Source organism: Schistocerca cancellata, chromosome 2 (assembly GCF_023864275.1).
Source record: "Schistocerca cancellata isolate TAMUIC-IGC-003103 chromosome 2, iqSchCanc2.1, whole genome shotgun sequence".
Taxonomy (NCBI): Eukaryota; Metazoa; Arthropoda; class Insecta; order Orthoptera; family Acrididae; genus Schistocerca; species Schistocerca cancellata.
Genome location: NC_064627.1, coordinates 958,786,620 through 958,797,805, shown reverse-complemented (window position 1 = coordinate 958,797,805; position 11,186 = coordinate 958,786,620).

The following is an 11,186-nucleotide window of genomic DNA, read 5'->3' as shown; positions in this document are numbered from 1 at the left end:
AATGGCCCTGACTAACATTAACCTATACCTTTCACAAATCACTTACCTCACAAAAATCTTCGTTACTCGAACTACTGCAATACAGCGAGCGCCACTACTGCCAGCTAAATAAGAGATTCAAACTACTGAAGGCACTAACTACTGATAGGCTTAGTTAGCAAATGAAAGATTTTGATAGAGAACAAACAATGTATTTACCTTAATAGTGTTGAAAAGTCATAATATACATAGCAGTTCATGACATCCTTTCTTACAAATTTCAAAACTCCACCATCTCTCTCCCCACATCCACCACTGCTGGCGGCTCACCTCCAACTGCTCAACGCTACGCACTGTTCACATCCATCTGCCCAAAACTACAATGGCAGATAACAATGCAAACTAGCCACAGACTGCACACAGCACAGCCAGTGATTTTTCATACAGAGTGCTACGTGGCGTTACCAATAAGAAAACCTAAACAGTCTACTTACATAGCCCCCATGCTCCCCACAAAAAATGTTACAAATTGGTTTGGGCAGTGGCCCATACAGATTTTAAAAAATTTTTCATATTTACAATAACAAAGATATCAAATGCACACACTTATTGATACAATGTTGGCCAAAAGCTAAAATTCTCTCACAGTCCACAAAGACAGTCCTTATCATTCATCACAGTAAAATTGCAGTGTTTTTCTCAAAGTCTGAGCAGTAAAAGAAAATGCACACAGAAGTAGTGGATTACCATGCAGTCTTGAGAACGTTTTGTTGTCCTTCCAATGGAAAGACAGTGCTGACTCTTGACATGGAGACAGGTAATGGGCCATAACAGAGCAAACCCACACCATAGTCAGTCGAAGTTCTGAAGAATATTGGTAGGTAGGACATCACAGAGCAGTGCCACTGTAGTCCTGGTAGAGATTGTGGTATTGGTAGGCCACCAGAGGTGCAGACCCACTGCAGTCCTTGTAGAAATAATGGTATTGGTGGGCCATCAAAGATGCAGACCCACTGTAGTCCTTGTAGAGATGGCCAGCAGCCATCTGCTGTGACTGTGCAGGTGCACAATCACCATTGAAGAGTCTTGCGGATAATATAGCAAGTCCATAACCACCACTTGTGCACTCACAAAGTTTCTGGAATTGTCCTTAGAACCAGCAATGCTGTTATCCAGTCCCTTGCTGAGTTATTAACACATGTGCAAACACTAACAGTCCCTACTTCTCACATATTGCCCATATACTATGACCAACAGTAACGTGTGCAGTGAAATGGAACTTACAAGCTAATAATATGATGAATTGGTGTCAATTACAATTTTATAACATAAGAATACAATTACAAAGGTACAAAATACATCATTAAAGAACATAACAATACAGATAACATTTGTAGTACAGGCTTTACAAAAGAATCGAAATAACATATACATCAGTGTAACAGGAATTATGACATGAGTACATACATAAAAGATCAGAATAACTTTCGAAACATCAACTTCACACATGAGCATTAAAACAGAACAGAATAAATAATGTCTAAACATCTTTACAAAGAAAATAACATATTATCAGAAAAATTCCACAACATAACTCTTATTAGCTAAACACATGAAGACAGGAAAAATACAAATTCACATAGTGTAATAACAAAAATACAGGACAGGGTTGGTTTTCAGTGTGACATTTGGTACTGCAGTCCACCCCAAAACTTCATTCCATATATCTTTCCTCTTACTTCAACATTTGTTTCCACCAAAAAAATTCTATCCAAGCATGCTTTCTGTATTTATATATTCACACATTTCTTACCTCATTATTTATTCTCCATTATCTTACCTCATCACATATTTCCAAGAAAATCCTATCCAAACCTGTTGTCGCTAAACCCTACTTTTTTTGTTCATATCCTCTTTCAAAATACTTTTTTGGCCAAACCATTTTCTTATAGCTTCTCAATGCATTTCTTTCAATTCATCACAACTTGTTCTCTTATATGGCCTACCCCATCTTAAGCTAACTTAAATCTACTGAGCTCAGATGCTAAATTAAGGGATGAGGCAATGCAGCAGCACAAAACAATTAATACAAACAGCAATGACAAAAAAATGGAAATTGGCGAAGCAAGCAGCATTATAGAAATTAGCAAAGCAATTGCAATATTACAACTAATATAAGGCAATGTGCAGCAAACAATAAAAATAAATCAGTAGTAAAACTGGCTTAACAGAGTAATACAAAGTCAAATTCAGTAACATTATGCCTGGCAAAGAGCAGCAGCAAATGCAATAACTTATATCTAAACATGACAAAGCTCAAGCAGAAAAATATTACAGTAAAGATGGCCATGTCTAATACCTATGTCACATCTTAGTGTCTATGTAATTAAAGTGGTGCACCACAATAACTTATTGTAAAAAAAAATATTACTATGTACTTGAAAAGAAAATTATGTATGCAGTTACTGTTACTAGTCCCTTCTAATTGTTCTTTCCTTTCCAAGTGCTCCTTTTTTGAAAAATGTCGATCACAAAATTATTATTTAATATATCTGTTAACAGAAAGTGTTCACATTAGCAAATGCATTTTATTTCATTTTAGAAAACCAATGCTGCAACACAGCTGGAAACTAGATATCAAATGAAATAAGCAACTATGAAAATCAAAGCATAAAAATATCATTCAATAGTCATGTGACATTTCATAAGTTAGTAGAAATTCTCTCAACTCTCGTAGAAAGATGCTTGTCATAATCAGGTGTGCAGATGTAAGTATCTTTCCAAGTATTGAGCGTGTCGTATTTGCGATACTTTCTCTAAAGGAATGTCAATGGCGAGGATAATGGCCTTTTTTTTTCTCCACCTAATGGCTTTCTTTTGTCAGATAACTACCTCTCAGCTGGGCGCCCAAAACGCTTTACGTCAAGGTCACTTACCTTTCTTACTGAAATATTCATGACAGCAGTTTCTGCTACAGTGACAGTCTCATATAAAAAAATTCTACAGGTTGAGAATTTGCGTCACAAATGTGTAGAAACAAAATCCTATTGATATAACAGTGTCCAAAAAATTTTCGTCGGCATTGTAATACATTCACACATTTACATACATTTCATAACTCTTAAAGTACGATTCTTGGTTTCCAAAAACCTTTTTCACAAACCAGAGTCCCTAACCACTACTCATTATTCCTTACCTTATTATGCATATACATATCGTCGACACGTCAATCTTGCAGCGACACTTCAATATTTCATCATAATAAATACATAGCATAATTAAATTCCTCACATAGCATCAGCTTATTGATCATAAACATACCTCAACAGCATAATACACATCGTCGTCATAACAATAAATCATAACAGATCAATCACATCTCAAAATCGTCGTAGCTTTCTGGATATTTTAAAACCTAAAAAAAATTCTCTGCTCATTTCAAAAGTGTCATCTACCTCAAACGTACTTTAAAAATCATGATCCCATACCAAATACGTCATTCAAAGCTCTCATAGTATCACAATCGTTCCGAAAAAATATGAACAGTTCACAAAGTACAGACAAAATACAATTTCGTAAGTGTGAAGTTACCCAACTGTGTAATTGCGTAAACATGTGTCACTGATGTAGTAAAAAAAAATGTTTATCTCTCAGTTAAATGATCAGATAGCTGTTTAATTCTGTGTTAGAGAAATATGGTACCGATGTGTACAGTTGTTTAAGCAAATACCATATTAGCTAGGGCTCCTTGTGCTTGCCAGACACATGGTACACATAGTAAGCGTGTACCCCCCTGCTACGGAAATGCGATCTTTCTCTGTCACTATTACTCTGCCAGTGGTTGTCATACAGGTGGTGTCTGTTTTCGTCACGATTTACGTTGTGAGAATAGCCTTGTCGTGTCCAGTTATTATTTCTTTCATCGCGGAATTGCGACGGATGTGACCTGCAATTGTTGTGTTCCTGTTTTCGCGTTCCGCGATTGTCAGTGCCAATTTCTAATTCTTGTAAGAGTCCCTGAAAAACTTCAATGTCGTCTTTGCAACGTCCAGCCAAAATAATATGTCGTAAATGTTCAGGTAATTTGATTAAGCAAATGCGGATGAGTTCTGAGGGGCTGTATGGGTTTGACAGGTACTGATTCTTGTGCAACATGTCTTCAAAATATTTCACAAGACTGGAAAATTCAGATTGTTCGAAATGTTTCATCATTATGATGCTATGTTTTACTCGGTCTTGTGTAGTTTGAGACCAATATGCTGAGAGGAAGGCATGGTAAAATTCTCCTTCACTGTGACAATCGTGAATGACCGATCGCATTCTTACAGCTGGTTCATTCTCTAAATAGCCACACATAAATTCTAATCTGTGCTCTAATGACCAGTTGGGAGGAAAACAATGAGAGAATTGATGGAGCCACGCTTGTGGATGAATGTCGTTGCCAGAATTCTTAAATGTTTTAAATTTACGTGTAGTAATGAACAGCTTATAGTCAAAATCATCATGTCGGCGAGTCGCATATCGGTCATTGTTACGTCGTTTCGGCGGTTCCATTTCAAATTTCGGTGCACCTTGCCAATTTCTTTCATAGTTTCCGAAATGCGCTGTGTTATTATTTTGTGGCCTTTCCGTATTTCTATGTCCCTCTTCCCGTATTGAGGCGCGAGTGTCCTCTGAAATACGTAATTCTTGTATTACCTGTGTCAGCTGATCTTGTACTTCCTTTCTCTTTGGTGTTGCGTATTAATGTGATTCTGATTTTGTTTGAATTTCCTAATTTGTTCGCACTCTTCTGTGTCATTAAAGACTACCGGTTTTGTGTCATTCAGATTATCATCTACCTTCGTAGATAAATTATTTAGCTGATCCGAAAGTTCAACTACTTTCTCTGATAATGAACTAATTTCCTCCATGTGTCTTTCTGAACCAATTTTCAGAGTATCTACTGTGTCCTTTAAATTTTCCTGAGTTTTTGCAAGTTGCGTAACCGAATCGGTAGATGCAACTGAGTCCATTTTAGCTTGCAAGGTCTCATGACATTCATGAACAATAGTTTGCAGTTCTTTTATGGCTGCTTCGTGATTCTGTAATGCATTTTCATGCCGCGAAAAAATAGGTTGAAAATACTCACAACTTTGTGTTTTTACGTCATTACAGACTTTTTGGCATTTCGATTCAACGTTATGTAACTCAGTAGTTAAATCTTCACGTGTTTGTTCAAGCTCATGTTCCACTGAGTCTAACTTTTGAAGCTTTTGTTCCATTGCGTCTAACTGTTGCTGTGTTTGTCTCTGGTGTTGTTCCATTGTGTCTAACTTCTGAAGATTTTCTTCCATTGTGTCTAACTTTTGAAGATTTTGTTCCATTGTGTCAAACTTTTGAAGATTTTGTCCCATTTGTTTCTGATTTTGTTCAAGCATTGTGTCTAACTTTTGTAGCCTTTGTCCCATTTGTTGCATTAACTGTAATAACAATGCACTGGTGTCTGAAACATGTTCCTCAGTGCTTTTCAGCAGTGAAGTTGCACCGGCAACATTCACATTTTGACAAGCAGAAAATGTGTCTTGACTTACTTAAGAAAACTGTGAGGACCCAAAACCTGAATCTACATTATTTGCAAGATTGTGTCCTGTCATTTCGGATTCCTGGGGCAAGCTGTTGCCGACCAATCGATCGATAATGCTTCCCTGTCCACTAATTGTTTTACTGCCTACACCATTATTTGCAGCCCGCTCCATTTCCCTGTACCCAATTACCAAATTACTATGTTGAACATTAGTTAATTCATTACACGGTGGCGCTAACACGCTGCTTTCGTCTTCACTGTCATTTCTCAGTTTACTTTGGAGCCTAGTATTACGTTTTTCACACGCCATAATTATCACAATATTTCACACGATAACACAGAAAAGCACAATTTGAAGAGCAAAAATAAGAAAACACCTTAACATAGCACTGAAAATAATATCTAGTTAATCGCAAGCGCAGCTGCGAAATACTTGGTGCAAATCTACATGCATGTCACAACTGTTTTACTGTACAACAATGAAAAACTGTAACTACAAAGGAAATTCTCTCTACAATTACGCGCTAGCAATAAACAATAGCTTCACTAATTACACAAACTACAAGAAAAAAATCAGAAGATTTCAGTGAGGTATCCTCGGCTAAGGGTCTACATATGAAACGTACCCTTTGAAAAATTTATGAATTACTGTGCTGATAAACCTCTTACATTATTTGCTTTTCAACCAGCTGAGCAAAACTGAACGTACTCAAACATTCACTAAAGTGACACACAATACTTTTCGCAACGCAATCTGACTTTCAGTAATCGCTACAAAGAATGGCCCTGACTAACATTAATCTATACCTTTCACAAATCACTTACCTCACAAAAATCTTCGTTACTCGAACTACTGCAATACAGCGAGCGCCACTACTACCAGCTAAATAAAAGATTCAAACTACTGAAGGCACTAACTAGTTAGCAAATGAAAGATTTTGATAGAAAACTAACAATACATTTTCCCTTAATAGTGTTGAAAAGTCATAATATACAAAGCAGATCATGACATCCAGTCTTACAAATTTCAAAACTCCGCCATCTCTCTCCCCACATCCACCACTGCTGGCGGCTCACCTCCAACTGCTCAACGCTGTTCACATCCATCTGCCCAACACTACAGTGGCAGACAACAATGCAAACTAGCCACAGACTGCACACAGCACAGCCAGTGATTTTTCATACAGAGTGCTACGTGGTGTTACCGATAAGAAAACCTAAACAGCCTACTTACAGTGCAGATGGCCGGACTTTAGAGTTGTCAGGGGCGGCCAGTTTTATTGGCCACCTTAAGTGTACAACTCAGACTTAGTCTCTGTGTCGGCCAGGCGATGGTCAGTTTTTATGTCTAAGACTGTACTTTAGCGGGCGTTGGGTCTTGTTATTGTACCGGCGCTATTTAAAGCAAGAAAATTTCTTCTACTGTAAACACACACATAATGTGGATTGCCTTGGGTATAGAACTTTTGCGGCAGTCTTGTTCATGAATGGATCCTTAAATTTTTCGTGCTTCAAGGTGGTGTATTCTCAGTATCATTTATCTTTGTACTAGTTGGGGCGTTCAACTCATTCAGTTATAGGTTTCAGGAATTACTGCAACCAATCGCCATATTTTTTCTTCAATTTTTATTTAATCATGACTGGTTTCGAGTCACCTGGCGATTCATCATTGGATGATACAATTTTGTTTGGAGTATTGTGGGGGTCGTAAATCTGTGGCAAATATAGAGACGAAAAAAGTGAGCAATGTGTGTGGAAAGAATATTAAAATTGCAAGATTAATTTGATGGTATTACTCACTGTTTTTATTCTTGTTGCCATCACTGCTCTCGAAAACAAAATGTATGCTTTCCAATATCGTTAAATATTAAGTGAAACAGGCACTTTTCCACCGATGGTGACTCCCACATACTTTACAACGTATGAACAAACGAAAGAGTGTTGCTGTTATTGTCTCCAAAGAGTTTTGTGGAGGCAGAGATTTTCTTTGCTCATTTTTCGTTTTGTGTGGCATTCGTAATAAAATATATATTTATTACATCACATATTCTTCCCACATACAGCGCTCACTTTTTCGTCTCTGTATTTGCCACAGATGCACTATCCCCACAATACTCCAAACTAAATTGTACCATCTGACGATGAATCGCCAGGCGATTCGAAACCGGTCATGAATAAACAAAAATTGAAGAAAAAAACGGCGGTTCATGTAGTAATTCCTGAAACCTTTAACAAGACAGTCGCAGTGTTCCAAATCCAGAATGGATAAAAGTTTCATTCTATTGCACCTTCAACTGACCTGTGTCATCGGAATCAACTGTTTGAAATTGTGTGTCATTATTAATATCACTATAATCTATTGTGCCCACGGTCATATTAACTATTTCCCCTACTGATGATCTTTGGATTTGAAATATGTTTTCTGTATTTACAATTGTAATAAACTGAGGTTGTTCACAAGGATGTCACACCCACTTCCCCTAGTCCTTCCACTCGCTATTTCTGTTATACTTCAGAAATAATACTGACACCAATGTGATTCGTTGAATATAGCATGGATTGCGAGCACTAAGATTATGCGGATGACCAGCTCGTGAAAATAGTCTACATTCCAAACTTCAGCCTCTCCACTCCGATCAGTCTTCCTTGTTGGTCCACTATCAGAGCGGCATAACAGGTCCAAGTGCCATTATGTACATACCTGCCTAGCTGGAATATTCACGCTGTTACCAAAATCTATAAATGTAGAAGAAGATCACCCTCGAACAATAAATCTGTGAACAGTTTACTTCGTGTACAATACCGAGTCTATGGCCTGAATACAGTGTAATTTTCGGAGTGCTCGTTAGCTTCTGTCGAATCACCCGATACGGATTAACAACTGCTCTGGTACACAGGGAAGCACGCCGAACCATCCTTTAGAGGTTTGCAGGTAGATGCGCACAATTCTTGCTCCAGTTAGAGCAGGGTGAAAGAGTACCGAGGCACAGAAACAACTGTCGAATCAGAGAACTTTCAACGAGTGTTCAAGTACGGACACTGCAAAACGAAATGAACTTACGAAAAAGACAAATAAAATAATAAATGAAACATCCCTTTCGTCCGGGCCTCGAAGCTTCCGTAGCGTCTCGTGAGGTATCACTTGGCGATCGCGGCATGAATCCACGTACTCTTTGCGATGTGAGCCGCCACAGGCAAAGAACGCGTTTAATATGGAAGGTTTACTGGCGGACCCGGATTAATCCTCTGTTTCGTCCCACTTCCAGATTAATATAAATAATAGTCACCAGCTTCACTTAAATTTGCTACACACGATTAAAGTTCTCTCTACTCCAGTGTTAACGACCAAATCTCTTCAGCAATCCAAGTGCTTTCGGAAAGATTCCGATGTCCGACCACTTGAATACCTACGCCGGTAACAGTTCATACACCGAGTCCAACTGTCTAAAAGTAACTCTCGCCAATAATCACCACAGCAACAATAGATAAACACAGTTCATAGTCAGTACCGAAAGAGTCACACAAAAACATCACTCACAAATATGCATTAGTGCGTACGACATTTATTTGGCATCTTTAACCCTAGACAAGTCTACAACTTTTATCGAACACCATCTCCACCTATCTAATGTCTCCACCCTCTGCTCTGAGGCCGCTTTCTACAGAACAAGTACACGCTCACTAATACGCCGTATTCGCCGAGAAATGCAGCAAAATGCTTCACACGAATTCTAGGCCGTGCAGAAATGTACTTTCGACTGCTTTGTGTACTTTCCGTACTTGAAACGTAGCCTCGTTGATCTCGAAGAGTCACTGTCTCCAGACCACTTTAAAACACATCTCCGTCCAGTGGACCTATGACTTGCCACCTCAACACCACGAGGGCTGTAGGCCTACTGCCTGATTCACAAAAATATTTAACATATAAGCCTTTCAGCCGATCAGAGCAAGGGACAGAATTTAGGCATTCTCATTGGCCTTATCCTGCTACTGCTTACAGCGCTTTTGTTAAGAGGTTTTTTTGCAGCAGCTGTTGGAAACACAGACCGTCTTGAGAATTACTCACCCCTGAGATGAGCATGATCAATCACGACCTCTGCCCATTTTGGAGGTTTCGGGAAAAACCGACCAATGTACTCCAGGCTCAAGAGACCTCCCTTCTCTCCAGAAGCAGGCCTATCGTAGACAACAGACACAGAAAGACTACACAGGACTGGCTAGGAAATAATGTATTACACAGCCCCTCATTTTTCGGCAGTTGCACTACGTACTTCGAGTGAGAAATTTCCAAGATTTGCTTCAGTCGTCACCTAAATGGAAGCAGTGTCATAAATGTGAACTTTTACTACGAATTGTGGATTTTAGCAACTCACCGCATTCGGGCGGGCGACGGTTTAATCCCGTCTCCGGCCATCCTGATTGAGATTTTCTGTGATTTCCCTAAATCGTTTCAGGCAAATGCCGGGATGGTTCCTTTGAAAGGGCACGGCCGATTTCCTTCCCCATCCTTCCCCAACCCGAGCTTGCGCTCCGTCTCTAATGACCTCATTGTCGACGGAACGTTAAACACTGATCTCCTCCTCCTCCTTTAGCTACTGACAAGCGTCAAAGGAATGCTACATATGTAGACCCACCAAGTTCCACAAGTTTTTGACAAACCTGTGTGGAATGTGCAATTTGTTCTCCACTTCAATGTTAATATGACATGAGCAATGACCGCACGATGGAACATGATGTACAGCTAAAAACTGAGTGACGCTTCGCTTCTGGCGATATTTGCAACCCTCGTTTCCAGTCAGTGACTTCTTATATTCTTATGCCGCAGAGACATTTCTAAGCCACGCAAAAAGAAAAGAGGTTTGTTCCTCCTTGCCCTTTAACTGCTTGCAGCCACACGGCTACTGAGACGCACCTGCTTCAGAACTGCGGTAATTAACATTAGGATTAAGCACGCCGAGGGTTTCTCCACTGGCGGCGGCTCAGCGTAATATAGGCTGCAGGCAGGGACGTAGACCAAGGGGAGAGTGGAACAATGCCCCTTCAACGGCACGGCGGTCACTGATTTCCCTGGGAGAGCCTCTGCCCTCCAAACAAAGGCCTCAAACTTGTATTAACTTAGCTTCACATAACGGTCAAATACACTGAAAAAAAATGTTAGTACACCGGGAATGACGTCGTCGAGTTTCATCCGATAACTGCAAGTGCCACCTGGAGGTTAGTAGATGAAGTTCACAGGGAAAGTCGACGTCGGATTTTTGCACCTGGAAAGACGACGTCGAGTTTGATCAGATGACAGAATATGCCACCTGGGGGATAGTAGATGAGTTTATAATGGCTCCAACATCGTTTGCCAACAGGTAGCTTGGTGGTACAGCTGCCAGGTTGCCATCTGTGTCTACCCTTTAATAGGGAATGCTCACAGCCAGAAGGCTCATCGTGGTGCAGTTGTGTGAAACAAGAGACAAACATGCCATGGATGCACACTCGTGCTCCCTCAGCTAACTGAAAGCGGGATGGGAAAAACCGAACGGTTAAAAACGATACCAGTATTTTAGTTTTGAATAATCGGTATTTTTTCCATATCTGTGTGCACACTGCTATACGGAAGTTCTTCGCTGTCGTCCTGACCCATCAGCTTTAT